Raw genomic sequence first — 21,230 nt, 5'->3', positions numbered from 1 at the left:
TTGTTGGTAAAACGTTCCAAACTGTTTCAGTCTGGACATGTCTATATTTATCTACACAGCGGTACTATGTACTATAGGGATATTACGATATTCAGTGGCTTCAGCACACGCAACTCGTTGACATTAATATGATTTAATTCTGGCAGGGTTTTCTGTTTGGTAAGCACTATGACACGACAAACTGACTATTGTTAGCTGAGGCAGGAAACGGTGGGTGGATGCAGAGAATCCGTAAGGGTCCTGAGGGCCATTGTGTGGAAACATGAACAAAGCTGAGGGTCCGCAACTGTAGGACATGCAGGGAACAATTATAAAGACAGGAAACGCAGTCATGTTTCACAGAATTAAACGCAAAAACCCATTGGGTGTCTGTGATTGCCATCACTTTCTTCACCACCAGGTGGGTTCAGTCTGTACAGGAGCGTGATGGTTTCTCCCTCTGCAGGCTGATCATCAGCCCATGCCAAACCTCTGAGTGTCCATGAGAGAGCAGGATCTTGAAAATGTTTATTTCATTTTCCTATCGCTCCGATTTTTTTCAAATTAGATAATGTTTGGATATAATGTCAGCAATGTTCAGTCAGTTCTAAAAGTAAAATGGAAAAACCCTAGGCCTTAAATCACATCGCAAATGTGTGCAAATTGTGATTTTATTGAATCTTAGACTGATGTGAAAAAGGGGCCTGGTCAAAACCTCACTCAGGGGTTAATCCTCTAATTATGGATGGTGAATTAAAAAAAATCTTTTCAACACGAGGAGGTTTTGATGACCAGTGGTCAGATTAAGACGCATCAGCAGCAGTATTGTTAGTGTATGGATTTCAAACTCCTTGTTAACAGGTACGAGGTAATGCTGGTTTAAAAGATAATGGGAGATTGCCATGCGCACTTTTCCATCAGTTCCGACCTCCACTAGAAACCTTTCACTGATGAGTCAAATTGAAATAAGAAGTGTTCTAAATTTGCCATCACCCGATGACGGCCTGGGAACACCAAGCGGAATGCAATCAGGTTGTGAGTTTTATCAACTACATTTTAACCTGATGATGCGATCATATTGACCGGCATGTTACTTTAAACGGGTTGTCGGTTTTTACAGTCAGGTTGGATCTAAATTTGAGATGTAGTCAAAAGACTGAAAAAAAAATAAATAAAAAATAAAATTTCAGTGACATTTTGGTTTAATTTACATTATAGATTTGGAGATGTGGGGCTTGCGCGTAGTATTTCATAAAATTTAACTAAATGTATTACGCCGCAAACACCTAGACCACCAAACTTCAACAATAGAAGAGTCATTATGGCTTGGTTCCCACCGGGGGTTCCCACCGGGGGGTCGACAGCCTGTTGGCAACAGGTGACGCAAACGAGGCAGGACGCATATATATATATGTTGCAAGATCAAGTAGATCTCCAGAATAATAAATTTTCATAATCATCATAGAATGATAAGATGAATCATAAATCATAAATGCTCAGAATGTTCAGAATCCTAAATGTTACATAAAAAAAATTATCAAATACACAAATAAATACAATGAAATCCATTGTAATACTTATGCACATTATTTTCTCGAAGACACAGGGAGCCACGGCAGAGGGATGAAGGAGCCTCGGGTTGCCGATCACTGACCTAGAACATCAACACATCAAGTATGTACTTTACAAACTCGCGAATACCAATTTAATGTTTTAAGTCCAATACAAATGACAGCGGTAAAGCAGTGGTTTATTTATTTATTTATTTACAGCATTTATAGCATGTGGCTTTTCACAGTTAATAGATGTTGGGTATGAAAGACTACCCTCCTTGCTATCTATTGATATAGTTAGTATAATTTTAAAATGCTGGTTCACATCTCCAAACTGGTAGTGACATAGAATTAAAGGGTAATAACACCTTGCCAACCAACTGACACGCTTTTCTTTGTAAATTAAATCAAATCAAATCAGATTTATTTAGCCCCAAATCACAACAAAGTTGCATCAAGGCACTTTACACATGGAGCAGGTCTATACCAAACTTATTATGGAGTTGTTAAAGAGACCCAACATATCATTACTTTATTCTATAAGAAGAATCTAAGCTCAGGGTTAAGATTAGTAAACTAGTTGAACTTCTGCTCTGTAGCTGTCAAAAGTGCACAAACTTGCACAGCACATCTGAACCATTAGACTGTTTGCTCAGCAGAAGATGCTTACAGAGCGATAGGGCCTATCTATCAATCAGCTTCACCCCTGACCTCCCAGAGTCATTACAAGGTCCTTGATTACCTTATATCTGCTCATCCGACTATTAGGGAGCACCAACGAGAAAACAAACCAGGCTGACTGGAGGAGGGGGCCCCAACTGAGTTGGTTTCTCTGTCACTGGGGACAAAAAATATGGCCTATCTGCTGTTTTTTCTCTGGCACGATTTTGTTTTGCAAGAGTGCTGTGGCTACAGGTCAGTGGAGCCCTAGCATCAGACAAGCTCTGTCTCTGTCTCCCAGATATATTTGTACAATAAATAAAGGGGAAGGACTGAGGCCTGGCTCATGTTTTGACTTCATAATTTATATTTTGTTCATTTTCCTCCCTCCTACCCACAGCCATTTTCTGCTGGCATAGCAGGATCTTTATTGATAAAAGGAGATAGTGCTGCAATCAATCTGGGTGAAAGTTACAGGAGGATGAGCTTTGGTGTTGTACAGAATTTAAGGAGAGTTTGGTAAGATTTGGTAAGATAATCTTCTTAGTCAGATGTCTTTCTGTGAAGAACACAACAATGGCACAAGAGTAAAAAGAAAAAAAGATCAATTTAAATTGATAATTGACTGGACAGTGCATTTACGGTGCAGTTTATTTTATTTATAAACGCTTTATGCAGACTAAGATCCTCTCAAGCCACAAAACCAGAAAATGATTGCAAAATGCTAAATCAAAGTCAGTATTACCCTTTGAATGAAACATTTAAACAATCTAAAAAAAAGGGATAATTAGTAGGAAACCTGCAGCGCAGACTAAGATCCTCTCAAGCCACAAAACCAGAAAGAAGAAGCATGGCTTCCTTTGAACTTCAAGCAAACTGTCATCCTGGTTGTTGCTGGCCAATGTTACTTGTCGGTGCACTGTTAGCCATAGAAAATGACGTTTTTAAGTATGTATCGTCTTGAGGTGCAGTGTGGAAAAAGGTTCCTGACTGTTCTGGCTAAACACTCAAGCTAAAATGGATGTAAATCTTTAAATTTATGTTGTGCAACATGTCAATCATGACGAAAATATCTTTATGTGTGTATCTGAGCAGCTTTAACCTGGACACCAGTGACCAGGTGGGCTCAAGAGGTTCCACCCATCAGTTGTGTTTTTTTGCTCCCTCTATTTCAGCATCATGTAGAAAAATCACAAAAACAACTAAATTATCAACCAAAATACAATGGAGCATCAGGACTGCAAAGTGGATTTTATAAATACAGTATTTTCATTTTAGAATTTTGGCCCTCTATATAATCCATAATCTTCCCTGAATTATTATTATTTATTATTATTGCATCACATTGCTGTTAGGTGTCAGTCAGTTACCCTGTAATGTCTTTAGCTTTTGTCTGCTAAAAAAATTTAATTACTTAACCTGTCATTTTATTGAATTGCTTCACTAGTTACCAGTGAAATTTAGAGTTGATTAGAAAGTCTAGTTAGTTCCTAAAGCTTTAAACACGCAAGGTCCAACTGAGAAAGAACAACAGAACAGGCTATGCTGTTAAAATTAAAATATATGGGGTATCATTTTCCTTATGTCATTTTAAGCTTTGACACAGTATAATATGAAGCATATGAGTGAATGCGTGTGTGCGTGTCTGTGTGGGTGGGTAGGTGCATCTTTGGTCATTGTTTTTCCGACTTAATATTTTTTAAACCAATAATTTCCCATAAAAAATCTCATGTTATTGAGAACATTGTAAAGTACTACTCATTGGTTTTAACAGTAGAGAGATTTTCATATCTTCCAGAATGGCCTGTCTTGCACCTGTGATACACTGTCACAACCTTTATATTTAATTAATTGGTTAATCTATACCAAAGAGGAGAGTTGGGTACACAGGTGAGAGCGCCGGGCCTTTGAGTTTCACAATAACAAAAAAAGAGGAATAGTGAAATTTTGTGCTAAACAGGCTCCATTCAGTGTCCTCAAGTCTGTCCTTGACCAAGCTGGGGCACGACCACAACAAACCACTTAGAAAAGGGAAATTAAATAGAATGACTACAATAGCACTGAGAGAAAGCAGACATTGCAGGGGTTTTCCTTAGTGTCATCATACAAGGTCAAAGCAAAAAAAAAAAAAAACAAAAAAAACAAAACCTATCTATCTATCTGATCCCTATAACACAAAGCTTCTTGAAAAGTTCTCAGAAAATGAATTGACTTCACCAACTGACCTGCATTTAGCTCTGTACAAAAAGGTGGATTGATAGAAAATAATAATAAATAATTTCCATTAACTTGCCTCATGCCCCCTGCTGGTGAATTTTAATCACTGACAATATAAATATGATGAACTATATGGTGACTACAAGGCTTTACAAAATTTGATAAAATACAGTTACACATCAGTGTTGGATTAATGCAGCAGTACATCTTTCCTGGGACTGCTGTGTTATGTCACCCTTTGAGACCAATACAGCTGCAGAGCTACTTTCCTTCCTTGTGTGAGTGAGTCTATACTTGAGTGGATATATAAAAAAAAGAAATGACGATAGTAAAAAGCATTTACAAAGTAAAAAAAGCCTACTGAAGCAGAATGATGGTTTAAAATCAACCAATAAATAAATAAATAACAAATACAAATCTGTGTTTGTGTTTTATTTACTTTAATTAAAAGGTGCGCATAATAGATGGCTGATTGAGGGCACAAAGCTAAAGCCCATGACCATGTCAATACAAAACTGAAAAAAGTTTATTTATCAGCCATATGCTGGACTCTACAGCAGTGGTAAAATACCTGAAAACCAGAGTCAATTTTATTGACAGCGGTTAAAGAAGCAGGTCATATAGACGTTAAATCTCTCACTGCATGACAGAATAGAATAGAATCAGCAAAATAACATTTAGATTTTTTTTAGGTTCTTATTCTGAAGGCCTTCATCAAGGGCCTGGGAGATGTTCCTGTCATAGAAAAATAGTAAACACTTGTAATTATGTATTTCTATCCTTTTTGTGTAGTAAAAAATGTGAAAAGCATGACATTTTGTCAAGCCCATCAATAGCCAGAGTACCAAACACACTGTACTGCATGATGCACACATATTTTAGACATATACAAGCACCTGCAGTGCAAAATTAATGGTTTGGTAATAAATAGGCACAGTGACAGATGTTGCAGATGTTACAAACTGCATTTTTCTGTTGTAAAACAAATATAAATAGTTTATTTTCATATATAACATGAATTGTGTGTCTTTAACCCTCTAACCCTAACCCTATTACTATTTTATAATTAACTGATTGACAATTGGTCCCATTCTAGTTTAAAATGAACCCTATAATCATTTTGTTGTAACAATAAAGGGATAATTTCATGTGAATTGTGAATTGTGACCAAATAACCTATAACCTTGAGGTTACAGACTCTGTATGCAATTCATGCCTAATAGCCTAATATGCAATTAGAGCTTTAAATAACATAATCTTGTTGCCCCACAACAAGAAGGTTCGGTTCTCTGCCTGTGTCCTTTCTGTGTGGAGTTTGCATGTTCTCCCCGTGCCTGCAGGGGTTTCCTCCGGGTACTCCGGTTTCCTCCCACTGTCATGACATGCATATTAAAGTTAACTAGTGACTCTGGTGAGTGTGAGTGTGAGTGGTTGATTGTCTCTGTGTGTTGGCCCTGTGATGGACTGGCGACCTGTCCATGGTGTACCCCGCCCTCGCCAAGTGTGAGATGGGATCAGCTTCAGCCCTTGTGTTGTGTTGTATTTGTGTTGTTTTCCAGGGGGATAAGGTTTTGTTGAGTGCACCATCACGAAGGACTAAGGAATTTTGTCCTTCACAAAAGTCAGGAGAAATATTGTAGTCTACAAATACATCCTACACGACCCCTCCTGCTGAATGAAACATATTAAGAAAAATCTATAAATTGTGAGACACTGAAACCAAAGTAAAGGTAAAATGAAAGTATTCTCAAGACATAGACAGAAATTAAGCTTGTCAGTCTATCATATTATGTCACATGTGTGCAGAGTGTGGTGGCTGGTCACACAAGAAGATGATAATTATTAGCACCAATCATCTGGAAATGGAGAGGTGTTACTAAAGTGTTATTAAAACACTGTCCTTTACTTGAGATGTACGGTGGTAATAATGGGTTCTACATTTAACAGCAATAACATATAAACTGCTCACTAATAGATATAAAACAGTTTCCAGCACAATCAGGAGTTTAACATCATATTTTTGCTTTTTCAGGAAAGGATTGAAAGACTTCTTCCACCACTCCTAGCTAATTATTCAGATTCATAGCCATCACATCAAGTCCAACAGCTGTCATAGCATCATTATATCATCTTATTATCTTCATCTTCTTCATCATGTCAGTGTTAACACAATATAAGACAAAATATTCTACCATTACCATTACATAGGGCTGTCTTTTCATTATTTCCTTTTGCCCTTGTGAATGTTTGGATCTTTTCATTATGATATAAGGTTGCGAATAATTTCTGAAGCATTACTGCAGCTGATACAATCTACCAGCATATGGCATTAAACAGTCAGTGTTCTATCCCAATCCTGGAATGAATCACACCATCTGTATAAATTCAGTGAGCAGCTGTGTATACTGACAGTTCAGACACTGTATGTTTATTATTATCATTAAAGGGATATTTTGTTGGTAATGTTTTTTACTAAGGTAGACCTGAGCATTGTACAGTTCATAAGAGATTGAACAGAGCATGGACCTCTATGCAATAACACATACATGTTAGTTTCCTAATTATAACATCTAGTCTTATCCAGTACCAGTTTAAGCAGAACCTAATTCATCCTTTTGACCCTTCACAACAGTCCCAGTTTCTCATGTGGCATCTTGGACAATTAATTGCCCCTGCTGCAAGGCACTGACATTCTGCCTGACGTTGCATATGACATCTGTTACATGAGCCAGCGCAGTGCAGAAAAGTTGATGGCATACGATTAACATTGCCTCCATAGATGCTTGTTCCTTTACAACATCTGAAAACTGCATGTCCGGGAAGTCAAGGTACTTATATCTGTCATAAGTTCACAAGTAGGAACATCAAGGATGTTCAAAGATCAGTCCAAAGACACAGATGTTTCGGTTGACTGGTGAATCTAAAATTGCCAGTAGGCATGAGTGTGAGAAAGCAGACATATAATGTATATCAGCCCTGTGACTTCATGGCAGCGTGCCCAGGGTGTGCGCCTTCACCCATTGTCAGCTTGGCTCCAGTTAACTACGACCCTGAAGTAGCATAGATAATTGATGGATGGATCTCACCAGGGGGTGTGTCTAGTTAGTTTTCAGGTCCAAAGAAGTCACCAAACACAAACTAAATATTTTCTCTCACAACTCACTGATATTTCTGGTCAGGACTCCTTGAAGCGTCAAAGACTGGATACTGCTATAGTGTTGTTTTTTAAAACAGAGGTGTGAGACAGAGTCTGCACCTGCAGACGATGCTATGGTAGTGCTAACACAAAGAGGCTGACAGTTAACGCTATTTGGAAGGTCTGATACATTACACTTGAGTGGAGAGGAGCTATTCTGTCTCACATGTCTCTCTCAAAAGAACAGTCAGTATGTCAAACAGAAATAGTCAAAACAGAGCAAGTAAAGTAACCTCGGCAAGGACCCTAACATGGTACGTCAAGCTATGCAAGAAGAGATTTCCCTCCAATTTGGATACATTTTTTGAAAGCATTTACAAGAAAACCCAACATTCTTTTTTTTTTTTTTTTTTTTTTTTACTAGTAGGAAAAAAAATTCAAAACTTTTTTTTATGAGAATGTCATTATCAGGACACTCATTTCAATTTTAATTTACAAAAACACACCAAACACCATCTTAGCAACACAAGCTGGACTGATGCTGAAGTTTGAAGTTGGATGGTTGGGTTGTGCATATGCATAATAAATCACCACCACTTCTTGCCCTTGACAAGTTCCTGATTTTGAACAGCTCCTATTCTTGACACTGCTCCTTTCAGATCTTGGCTTTTGTGTTCAGTAAACAATAGAAAAACATTTTTAGTTAAGGCCAAACTCAATTGCAGCCTTGCTCAGTCTTAAATATATCTCCTGTAGTAATTTATCATGGTGGGCAGCTGGTCTTGAATGAATGCCTTGGTTGGATGAATTCACATATAAAACAGCTTCTGATTACACTAGGTAAAACATCAGATGTCTAACAAGTAGATTGGAATTTCACTAGTCAGTGATTACTAGTCTTAATTTTTACAGTGCCCATTAAAAATGATCAGTTTCAGCCGCTGGACCACTGGTCTTGAATCCCCAATCAACAGACATATTTCATTACATTTGTAAAGCCAGCAGTTCTTGCCAGACATTCAGGCAAGATTCAAAAAGCACAAAATCAGCAGGTCGAAACACGATTATACCAATATCAATGTTACATGGGTTCTACTTTGTACAGGAGGACACTCAGACATAGTCAAAGACAGTGTTGCCGTGGTTTATTTGTTGGCCTCCCAAGGTTAATATCAGGGCTTTCCAACATGTTGCACTCTAGAACTATATCCCTCTCTGCCACAAGGGCCACCTTTGAAAGCTGTAACCCCCATTTTTCATACATGTCTTTCACCCAAAACCACTTATCTTAAAAATGAATAAAATGACAAAAAAAACATGAAACAAGGAATAAATATGTATTCATAAGACCCTAAATCACACAAGAACAGGTTGTTTAGCAACAAGAATGGTTATGCCCTTGTTTAGCCAACCGGAGAGTTGGAGAGCTCTGTCACAACTATTACATGACCCCCCCCCCAAAAAAAAAATCTCATATAAAGGAATATTATAAAATTATTGAAATGTATACCATGAATAAATAAATCCCACTGCATATATTATTTCATTCATCCTGACGCCAGTTCAAAGAGCATCTGTCTCTCAGAAATTTCCATATTTGTTGTTACTGATAAAGGTAGAGTTGCCAAGAGAAACACAGGGAAGAAAATGTTCAGAAATCCAGGAAAGAAAAAGGAAAGCGAAAGGGTCTTGTGTATCTTCTGTGATTATGATCAATTTTTTCTTGATGGCTCCACTGAATTTAGAGGCTGGTAACAGTATAAGAAGTTATATATCCACAGGACATACCACACAACCAGTTAGAGTAATGACGCAATCAAACACTAACAATATTAAATGACTACAACATTATCTGAATGTGGCTCCATGCTAAAAATAATTTTGTTGTCTTTAAATTAATACACTTTTTAATAATATAATAATGAGGCCCCAATCTAAATATATGACATATATGTTCATGATAATGGAGGCAGCCAGTGAAGTCAAAATCACAAGCAGGTGTACTACCAAGCACACTGAAATTATGTGACTCATAATAAGTAATACTGTATGACATCAAAAAGGGTCTGAATATAAAAAAGATATGAAGAATGACTTTGTGTGTTTATGTGTTTTAATAACTGATGGGGCAACATTGGCACTTCTGTAATCTGAACCCTATTATTTCTGAACGCTTGTTAGACAGATTAGACCTAAATACACTTCTTTCAGCACCTGTCTATAGAATGTTTACTGGTAAAAAAGACAAGTTTGCTGACATCTAAGTGTGAATATTGATACAAATCATGCGAAAGACTCAATGCAAACCCATTCAAATAATCCTTGACCCACACTCCCCGCTGAGAATGTAGAGAAAGATCTTCGAAGTTCTTGCATTCATTTCAAAACAACTGAATATGAAAAATAAAACTGACTCCTTTTGATTTATTGAAACCTCTTTTCCTTACCAGATAATTGCCAGTCTTATCACTATTTATGCCGAACCTGAATTTATTGCAATATGAGCATGGTGCTGAGGGATTTTATTATCAGAACAAGTGTAGATTTATGCCAGAATCACATTCATTTTCAAGGCCACAGCAGAGAGGCTTTAGAAAGCCATGGAAATCAGACTGAAGAACCAGCGAAACACAAATGATAGAAAGGCAATTCTGAAGGCATTTACTTACAAAACACAGTGGCAAAGGTGTGAACTCAATCAAAATCAATTGAGTCCCCTTTCTTGTCTTCTCCATTACGTATTTGCTTATCTAAATAAAGACACCCAGTGCAGTCAGGGGGCATGTCTTTGGCTTAAAAAATGTGATTTAAAACATATATTTTACTTTTAATTAATAAAAATCCTGATTTTGAAGCTGTTGGATAAAATAAAAATGTATAATGTACCCTGAAGTTGGTGTGAACCCATTATTTGCTCTGATTATGTTCAAATCTCATCTGACGTAACACAACACAACAGTTGTTGCATAGATACCTACCAGTAACACAGCGTTAACATGGCAAGATTAAAGCTGGGTAAATACATTGGTATGTTGGTAATTCAAAAACACCTTGACGTTGACTGTCTGCTGACTACATTGAATACAAAGGGAAACAAAGATTAACTGAGGTGGAAAATCGGGTCTGCGGATGGAAACAAAATAGTGCAATGGATATAGAAGAAACGAAAGAGAGACCGAAATGAAACTTAAACAACAAAAAAGGTCCCATGCTGCTAGAAATTATCCATTCATTCATTCATCTTATAACACTTATCCGTTTCCAGGTCACAGGGGGTGCTGGAGCTAATCCCAGCTCACACTGGGTGAGGGCAGGGTACACACAGAGAGAGAGACCAACAACCACTCACACTCACATTCAGACCTACAGACATTTTAGAATCACCAATTAACCCAAACATGATGACTTTGGATGGTGGTAGTTAAATGGAGTACCTAGAGGAAGCCCACACAGGCATAGGGAGAACATGCAAATTCCACACAGAAAGGCCCCAGGCCAGCAATCTGAAACCACAGCCTCCTTGCTTTTGAGGGCAACAGTGCTTACCACTATGCCGCCATACTGCCCACCACTAGACATAAAACAGTATAAATGGCAAATGGCCTAAAGCATTATATACTATAACCCAAATTCATATCAGTGGTGGTGTGGGGCTCAGTATCTTAACAGTCAGAAAAACAAACATTAATATCATGTTTCTACCATGAGTTTCAACTGATCATCTCATTTCATCCTCCTCTGCTGCATTCCGCTGGAGAACAGTGCCACCAACTGTTTATCTGGGCAGGCATTTATAGTCACATGTCTCATACACAATCAAATCACTTATGTCCACACTCAATATTCATGTATTTTAAATATTTTGCATTTATCTGTGCCACTACAGCTGCATCTCTGTTATCATTCACAATGAAATCATGGTTAACCAGATCGTAGTATTGGCTGGACTAACTGTTGCGTTTTATAGCATCTGAAAAAGTGTACATTTATTGATGGTTTTGATGAATTGGTGATTAAAATAGTATGGAGTCTTGACAACCCGGAATTCTCCACTTGCTCTCTCCCGAGAGTGGCATCACAGTTTTAGGTGATTTATTTGACAGAGCTACATTGATGCCTTCCAGTACACAAAAATATAATATCACCCAACAGGCTCCTACAGGCAAGAGACAATGTTATCAGCCAATACAGAAAACAAGAATCTTCTTGACTGGTCCCAAAAGAGGACCCAAAAGTGTCTCTATGGCAAATTAAGCTCTACTGCAACCATTAATACTCCACTAATGACCACTAATGAAATATGGGAAATGGATAATGGAATGAAAATGCAAAATTTCTGGGATTTCTAACTTGAATGTTCCACTGCACTCTTTTTAAGGTCCGGGACTTGCATTTTCATTTTATTGCTCACTGTTGAGTTTCTTAACCGAAGAGATACAGAGAATTGCTGAGCAGTCTTTGATAATTATTTTTCTCCTTAGTTGCATACCTAATTATTTAATGTCTATAGATAAAAATAATGGGATGATCAATGGCTTTATTTTCTCTCATATCTATGATGACAGCATCCATGCAAGGGGAGTAAGAGCCCAATTAATTATGTACCTTGATTTGACACGATACAATACCAATATTATTTACTTTGCTTACATCTAAACAGGTGTGATTGGTTTAGGTGCCATGCATTCGCTTGCTTTTTTTTTTTTTCTTTCTTTGCGGTGAGTCTGTTTCTGAAATGCTTGCACTCCCTTGATTATCCCTTTTTCTTGTGTTTGTTCATTTTGTTTTGTTCTGTTTTGTCTTGTCTCGTTGTATTTCAAAGTTGTAAAAAACCAAATAAATAAATTTGAAAAAATAGTGCGGTGGAGAGTAGGAGGGATTTTCAGGAGCACAGAGCAGAGGCATCCGAAAAATGTAAGGGAACAAGGTTATCCTTTTCTGGAAGTGTGTCAGTTGGCAAGTGGTGAGGAATGGCGGGGCTGTTGTCCCCATTATCAGTGTCTAGGTCACAGTGTGTCAGGGTCAAGGGGAACAAGATGAGAGGGAGAAAGGATAGGGGAGGAGCAGTGGAGGTGGGGGGTGTGCAAAGGGAGGAGGACCACACCTGGTGAAGCCACACTTCAGGAACGTGGTGGAGTGCACACTTTGGGAACATGAGCCAGGAGAAGCCAGATTGTAAGAGTGTAGGCAGTGCTGCACGGTCAGTTCCAGCCTTGACATGTGTCTTTACTGACGTAACCACCGTAGGCCAATGCTATATTGATGTGTATTTATGTGAATGGGAGTGGAGAAGAAGGGGTGGGGAGGGTCATCTTAGTGCACACAACACTCAGTGCTTCATCTGCAGACTTTATCACAACTGGCCACATATGTGTAAGTATGGCTGAATGACCAGAAAGTCTATTTTGCTTACCTTTACCTTAACTGTAACAAACACAAGTGATGCATTTGATTTGAACTGAAACAGGGCAACATTACCGACAGTGGTACCAAGTCTGCACGCTTAGGAGACAAAATGAACACAAAACACTTTTTAGGAAACATTCACAAAACTGCACACACGACTGTGCACAATTTTGTGAATTGATTTAATTTACTTTTTCACTAAATTCCATCTGGTTATGGAACATTGTTGAAAACTACCTTTAGTGGAGGATTGATAATCAGCTGCCAGAGAATTTGGTGTTTTGCTGTTAGAAGTTTTTAAATGCCAAAGAACAACTTCCCCAAAATGGCCACAAACCCAAGATTTAGAGAAAATTACCTGAATAGCTTAGTGTACATATAGTTCCTCTTATAAAGAGTCTTTAATCAGTGGGGTTAGACTGGCCCCCAAGAGATTATCCTCCCTCTAAAAGAGACAGTCACATATCCCATCTGTGCACCATCTTATGACAACCCAGAGTTACATTTATTCTTAGATGATCTCTGGTCAATGCCACAATTATGCCAGTGGCGATGAAAGGTATGAAGAGTGGCAGCATTCAAACAGGAAAGCAGTACAGGTACTGCACTCCATAGGTGCTCCACAACTTAAACTGATTTTTTATATTAGCAACAATGACAGCAGTGTGCCTTTAACAAAATCCTTTTTTATTACTTAATTTAATACCTATTTTAAACCCAGAACTCTTCCCAAAGTTGTTTTTGTACCTAAATCTGACCACAATGTGGTGCTCTATAACTCTAACAATGTAACCATGACAACGGTGGTCTAGCACTGCTATTGACCACGACGAAACGGTCACATAGTTTGGAAAACTTGTTGAAGCATAAGCAACAGCCGTTGTTATCAACAATATTTTAAAATGGATGATGCTGTGCTGTTGGGTGCTGATTTAAGTATTAGTAGTCATTAGCAGTCACTGGATTATAGCAGTTAGCATAGCTTTTATTAGATCTTTAGAGCGCTAAAGATCCACAGCGCTATCTCGACATGTGTAGGTCATCAGCTGATGCAGTGGCTTTTTGGATATCACGTCCCCTTATAACCAAGCTCTGTTCATCATTGAACATGACTGCACTCCAATTTTCAGAAGAATTATTTTGTCTTGGCTGCATTTCAACACGCCAGGACCAACTATACATATGCATGCCCGTCTGCAGGTTGGTTTTCATGGTAAACTGGTATGAAACCACTGACTTTAAGGAATCTTTGATCTCCTACTAGGAAGCAAATAGTGACACTGAGATGACCTAAGACAGGCACGTAATATAAAATATATCGGCAACCAGGAGCTTGCCTATAATACACTTTGAGAAAGTCAAATCTATGGCAATCACCTCTCTTCTGACTGTTCTGACTAACTGGTGTGGAAACCAAGGTATTTAACCTTAGTGGGATTGTTAACAAGGCCACTGATACCTCTGTTTGTGCTCCTGGCTTTGTGACAACTGTCCTTAATAAACTAGTCTAGTGGCCTTAAAAACATTATAGTGTCCTAAGTCAGGTATGAATGACCATTCTTGGAGTCAAATAATGCCGAGTTTGGGTGGTTTTGTGTCCTGGGAAGGGATTTAGGTGGGAGATAAGTGGTGCCTGAAGCCTCATCTTCTGTTGAAGAATGGATACTTTCACCAAGACAGCTTCTGTAAACATTTATTGCCTTTCAATTCTGGCAGATTGTTGGGGTGAACTAATGGAGGGGAAGAAATGAATAACAAGTGCTTCTTCAGAAATTAACTACTCAGTTTTTTTTTTTTTTTTCAGAGAGTAATGATGATATTGATTCAGTGTTTTAAGGTTTATATTGTAAATTTAAGTGGGGAAACCCTGGTTTATTACAATTCACATTTTCTCATTGTTATCCAATCCTGTTAAAATAATACTCACCAATAGGGCTGTGCTTCCATAAAAGCGACCAAAGCAGTGGCCCAATTGTGATCCTGGCCACGTTATTGCAGTATATGAAACACTTACATGGTTTACTAGAGCAAAGAAAATGTTGGACTCCTGCTACAAATAACAAACTCACAGGCATTAGTTATTTGTGAAGGACAGCGTCCTATATTGTGTGCCAAGGTGAGACCAGAAACACCAACACATCAAGCAAATAAACACCCTTCACACACATTTGTTCTCCTTTGAGGTGGTTATCTCCCAGCAGATAGTCAGGTCCTGTACTCTTATGTAATCATGTACAAAATCCACCCCCTTCATTGGTGTTGCTGTGCCCAAGGGGATCTGTAACCTTGACTGGTGCTGATCTGATTAGAGCCTTTTTTTAAGAAGTTGGAGGAAGGGGGGCTGTTGGGACAGCCTGTCAAATGCCATTTGGTCAACCTTGACGAGATAAAGCGATGCCATCTGGACCCCACTGACAACCATCACTCTCTGGCAAAATCATCTGTGAGTAAAGTTTGCTGGTGTGTGTGAGAGAGTGTGTGCGGTTGATTGGGTGTTTCAGGGAAAATAGCATCCCGTGCAGTTTAACTGTCCCTTCTACCAAAATATAAAAATGTATTTCGACCAAAGGAGTGTAAGCACCTCTTAATTTGGCACTTCTTCCTCAAATTACAATACCTCACCTGCTGTGGTGAAAAACATTGCTTTCTTTAAGCTCATAGCTTATAGCTGTATACATATGTAGTTCTGATCATTTATGCTAAGATGCTGTGTTGGATTTGACCAGCTACCATAATTTACAGTCCACAGCAATCAACAAAGATTATTGAAAAACTGGTGGAAACTTGTTAAGCATACACCAACCAAACAAAGTGGAAGCTATGAACCAAGACCTTTGGTTAATATGTATTTAGAAATGGATCATGGTACAAAACAGACTGTCCAAAGAGTTTTCATGAAGAAATTCAATATAGTTAATAACCAGTTCTTCGTAAGCAGCCCAGAGAGATGGCAAAGCACCTTGGATAGTGTTTAATTAGACCTCACAAAACCTGAAACCAGCTTTATTTGGATGAACGCACGCAATCTCTCTGTTTTGAGCAATTGTGAAGTCGCACTTCAAATTTCCTGTGCTTCTAATGAATAATTTTAAAGTAGTCTGCAACTGGCCATGCATGCAGTGCTTCATTAAAGAAGAATATTATTACTCTGAACACCATCTAGGCAATGTTTAAATATATTTTTTTTTTATGTAGTGTATATTTGTGCCTTAGGTGGATTTTAGAAGACATCAGCAGCTGAACACAAAAATATTTGGGAGTAAATGAATGGATGTGTTATGTTTAAAACAGGCAGAAACGCTTTTTGTGTTCATTTTAATGATATTATCTCATTGTGAAAACAGCGATGTGTCCGGACCAGCAGGTCATGGACAAGTACATCCAAACATCATTCCACACAGCTTTCAGCTGCGTACCCTCTACCTTATTATTGCTCAATAAGCTCACTGTCACTGATTCAATAGAAATCTTTATCGTCTATGATTGACATAGCGTGTATAAAAAGTCAGAGAAATGTAGGACAGTCTGTGTACACTTGCATAATGTTCACATTTATTTGGTTTCAAGTTCTAACACATTCTAAACATGCTTTTAACACGTATTGGATCACATTCTTCACAGGTAGTTAAAGTAACAAGAGCAGACTCCTGAAGAGATTCCTGAAGAGAGAAACGTGAAAGCCTTTCCATTGTTGGATCACAGATTATGACAGTGTAAAATCAATTTCTTCCCTGAGATTTGTCAAAATTCTCTTTTACTTGTGCTCCTGTTTCACAGTGTTATAGAACCAGGGTTGGACACATTTTGGTATGAATTAATGAGTGACTTATGTTCGCTGGTGCCCCCAATGACAGCTCCAGATGCAATTTGCCAAATGCTACATAGTATTCACAGGCTATAAAGTGATGTTTTGCTTCACTACTGAGGCCTGGAAAAGTGATAGCAAATTTAAAGTCAACAGTTTAATTTTATGTTTAATTTATTACAAATTTGAAAATGTAAATATATGTAGACGTGATAGGCTACGGTAGGCTTAAGTATTAGCAGAATCTAATAAAACTTTAAAGTGAGCTTTTAAAGGAAAGGCTAATGTCAGCTGCTTGAACTGGTGAACTGATGTGTATCCCCAAAGTCCCCTTTTGAGCATAATATCATATGTGAAGAGAATGACAATTATATCAGTAAGTAAGGCAGGCAGTTTCGATTAAACACATTAGTCCAACCCCAGAGATAACACTATACTACTCTGTCTGTGGTCGCGTGCCACAGCATCAGGGTCACACGAGCAAGTGAAAGCATGTAAACAGGAGGAGATGTCAGTTTGACCACAGTCACATTCTCTGATAATCGATTGATAATCGATCATGAGCAGCATTGACAGATATGATAGCAGTCCTATTGTTACCAATCCACTTTACCTTGAACTACCTCGCCAATGAGCTGCAATCACAGAGCACAATGGAAAAAACACATGTACACTGGCATATCATGATATAGTGAATACAGCATATAAAACAAACAGTTATTCACAAGATAACAAGATGTACTTCAAAAGGTCAGGACAGGAAAATAAAGCACTGCAATAAGAATGCATCACGTGAATGTTAATCAGTAACCTGACATTGTCACTGACGTTCTCCCCATCTTTGGTACTGGAATAACAGGGTAGAAGTGAAATAAAAGATGACACAAATTTAACATGAAACAAAGCCAAAAGATCCCTGAAATTACAGATTGAGAGTGTTTGCTGTGAAATGTAGTCGGGTTGAGAGGAAATAAAATTCTAGCAGTAGGGTTCAGAGGAATATGAGGCAACCTGATCAGGCATTAAAGCAGAGATGGAAAACAGGCACCTGCACTTGTTTCTAAAGCTGAGAGGTCAATGAGTCTAATAACAGACAATATAACAGAACATTGGTACAATGAAACCAATAAATAAGACAAAAAAAAATCATCTATTTGAAAGTAATATGATGACATATAAAGAGGTAGTTTCAGTAGAGAAATTGCAAATGACATCCCTTGTCTGCAAAAAAATACAAATACAGAACTTAAAGAACACTTCAGCATATGTGCAGTTAGGAAGTCAGAGCAATGGCAGAAAGGTAGATATGGTGAGGTTTTTTAATGTTGATTGGCATCTGCTGCAACATAAAGGAAAAATCCCACTTAATATCCTCATTCACTGTCAGATCTCAGCAGTCAATGATGTCCAGGTCATTCCTGGAGTTACTCTGAAATGAATTGACTTGTAGTTGGCCATGCTGAACTTCTCAGCAACAGCAGCATCCCCTCACTGTATCTATACAGATCTACAAAACTGCCCTGTTGAATGTCAGTCATTCTTATTTCACATATTTGACATTTTTGTCATCAAACTGCACTGTAGTGTTCTTTTAGGAGTGCTGAGGCATATAAAGGGGATTTTTCCTTAAACCTGATTCACCACATCACTCAGACCTTTGTTACATAAAAGCATCTATCCCTGAGAATATGTGGATCAAAGGGCTGAGCTTCCAAATTACAAAAACATATTTTCTCACTTGGTAGCCCTGCAGATAGAATTTGTTTTATTTGTGTGGGTTATTGAAATATCTAACAACTACATTTTTAAATAATCATTAAAACCCTTTCAGAGATAGCATCATTGATACTCACAAAAAACACTAATGACAGTTTCTTTGCTAGATAGTACTTCCAACGAAAGCAAAATCAAAATTTTACATGTAATTTTCTAATAATGTGAGCATGACAAATTAAATTTCATCTATGTTCATTTTAATAGAAAGAAAGCAGAAATCTCAAAACTTCAAACCAAAATTATCTCCATGATGATGTACCAGAGGTAAGCGAGATTATACTTTCCTGTAATCAAGGTAAAACAACTCTTTAACCTCAGAAGTCTGTGTGATGGATGATTTACATTTTACTGTATGATGAGAGAAAATATTCTTGGGAAAGCCAACTCAGCTAATCTGAGGATGGGAGAAAATGAGAGTTTGGAACCAACAACAGTTCTGAAGCATCATATTTGCATTGTAAAATGATTCAAACAAAAATACATAACAGACACAAAATGCCAATATTGTCCATATAAAATGCAGCTGACATTGCCTGAGAAATATTTTTTTCCATTAACCACAGTGGACAAGGAATGAGTCTTAATAATCACATCCCCCCCCCCAAAAAAAAGTAAAGAATTCATTCAAAATTTTAGAAAATGACAGGGGCCGTCTTCACCCCTCCTCCCCCCTCCCCCCAAAAAAGGTGAAAAACAACAAAAACCCAAAAACATTAACAACAACTACAAAGGTACATGAAAATGTATAAAAATCAAATGAAAAGAGGCTAACTGAAAAATTTGACAGAGGAACACTGCATTGGACTGGTGGTGGGGTTAAGGCTGCACACCGGGATATAGATGGAAACAGAGAGAGAGAGAAGCCACCACCTCCTGTTCCATCCATCATCAATGCCAAGAGAAAAATCCACACTGCATGTCTCACCTTCAAACTACATCCATTTTCACTGAATGAAGCGGGGTGGGGGCCTTAGGGGAAATAGAGTGGAAAAGGAAAGCAATTTTTTTCTACAGAGGACCTACAATGTCCTGGAACCTACATCTATGAATACTACAAGTACATCAGCATGGTCACTGAAGAACTCCTGAATGCAATACATGACACTCACTTTACCCTGTTTAGATCCAGGCCGGCAGGGACCTGAGAGAGAGGAACACACTGGGTGGGCAGTGGCCAAGGTAAAGCTCTCTGAACCTCACCGTTGTGTGCAAAAAAGAGAGTCGTTGCAAGGACTGCATTTAGTCTGCATTTTTAAATTGTTCGTACGTCATGAAACGGCTAAAAATTCCAACAAGACGCTTCGAGCGGTTTGAAATGATCATCTCATACTTCGAAAATAAAGACCATTTTCTATGGCTTATTTAAAACAATGTGCATATCTGTCACAGAGGGTTTGCAAGACAGAGATAAGTCACCTAAATTCTCTAAATGTAGCGTAGATCTATTGAGAAATGGCCCAGAACAATCACACTGAATCCACTTTTATTGAGGTTAAAGTGAGAATCCACAAACTGAGCTAACAGTGCCCACTAAACCTGAACCAGGTCTTGGGTCAACACTTAGTAGTGCCCTTTAAATTGGAGTCAGACTGGACTAAAAACTGCAACTGGTCTTGAGTCTGTGCAAAAGTTTGATTGGACCTGACAAGACCTGGGCCTAGCCTTAGGTCTTAACTTGTATCAGCGGCCAGCTGGTTTTTAATCTGAGGTTTTCCCATACAAATTGAAACTGAATAAGATAATAGCTGCCCCTCTCTGCCAGCTACAAATTAACCAGAGGCCATGAACATAGACTATGAACCACTTTTTCTGGCCTTGGATATATTTGGCTTCTTTTGGAATTCACATCAAGATGTTGTCCACTTTGATTCTACTGGTTCAGGAATACTCAACATTACACCAACGACAACTCTAACCAAACATCAGAACTGTCGACTTAAAATTTCGGTGATAGGGTGTTGATTAGAACTGACTGCGGTGCACCAAGTCCCTGTCACTGAAGGCAACAGAGCCCAAAACAAAAGGCGTCTGACAAAAAGTGAAGACAAAAGCAAAGATTGGGACTCACGTCACCTCTATGCATATATGTGTGCATAAGAATGTGTGCATGTTTAGCAGCATTTAGAAATCTGGCAACATACTCATCTGTCTAGCAGAGGGTTGTCCCCTCAGACACAGATTGATTCATTTCTTATCCTGATCCTTCATTGATAAGAAATCTTTTTTAAGCTATCAGCTCTCTACCCATCAATGGGTGTTTGAAAAAAGCATTGCATAACACTTTGGTCAAAAAAGTTAAACAATAAAGTAAAACAGCAAATTTAGCGTCCTCCTTCTTCCCCTGCAATAAAGCCCTACATCCCCAGTCTATGATTGTAAAAAAATACCCGTATGCTCTTCTTTCACTGAAGATCCCACAGAATCAACAACTGTCACCTTAACTCATGGAATGTTAAATTGACAAGACCACCTCTCAATAGCAGGATGTCTGAGAGCCCATGCAGATAAAATAGCTCCTAACTAATCATTTTCAGTGTAACAAAACACTGTTTTCAATATTTGATTTATGCAGCTCCTTTTAACGTTCAGTCTTTTATTGAGGTGCCATAGCATCCACAGTGATTTGGTTTTAGACTGGGCCACTCTTCATTTAACAGCGAAAAAGGTACCTGAAAATACATTACATCATAACATTTCC

The sequence above is a fragment of the Echeneis naucrates genome, chromosome 9, assembly GCF_900963305.1.
Source record: "Echeneis naucrates chromosome 9, fEcheNa1.1, whole genome shotgun sequence".
NCBI lineage: Eukaryota > Metazoa > Chordata > Actinopteri > Carangiformes > Echeneidae > Echeneis > Echeneis naucrates.
Note: the sequence above shows the minus strand (reverse complement) of the source record.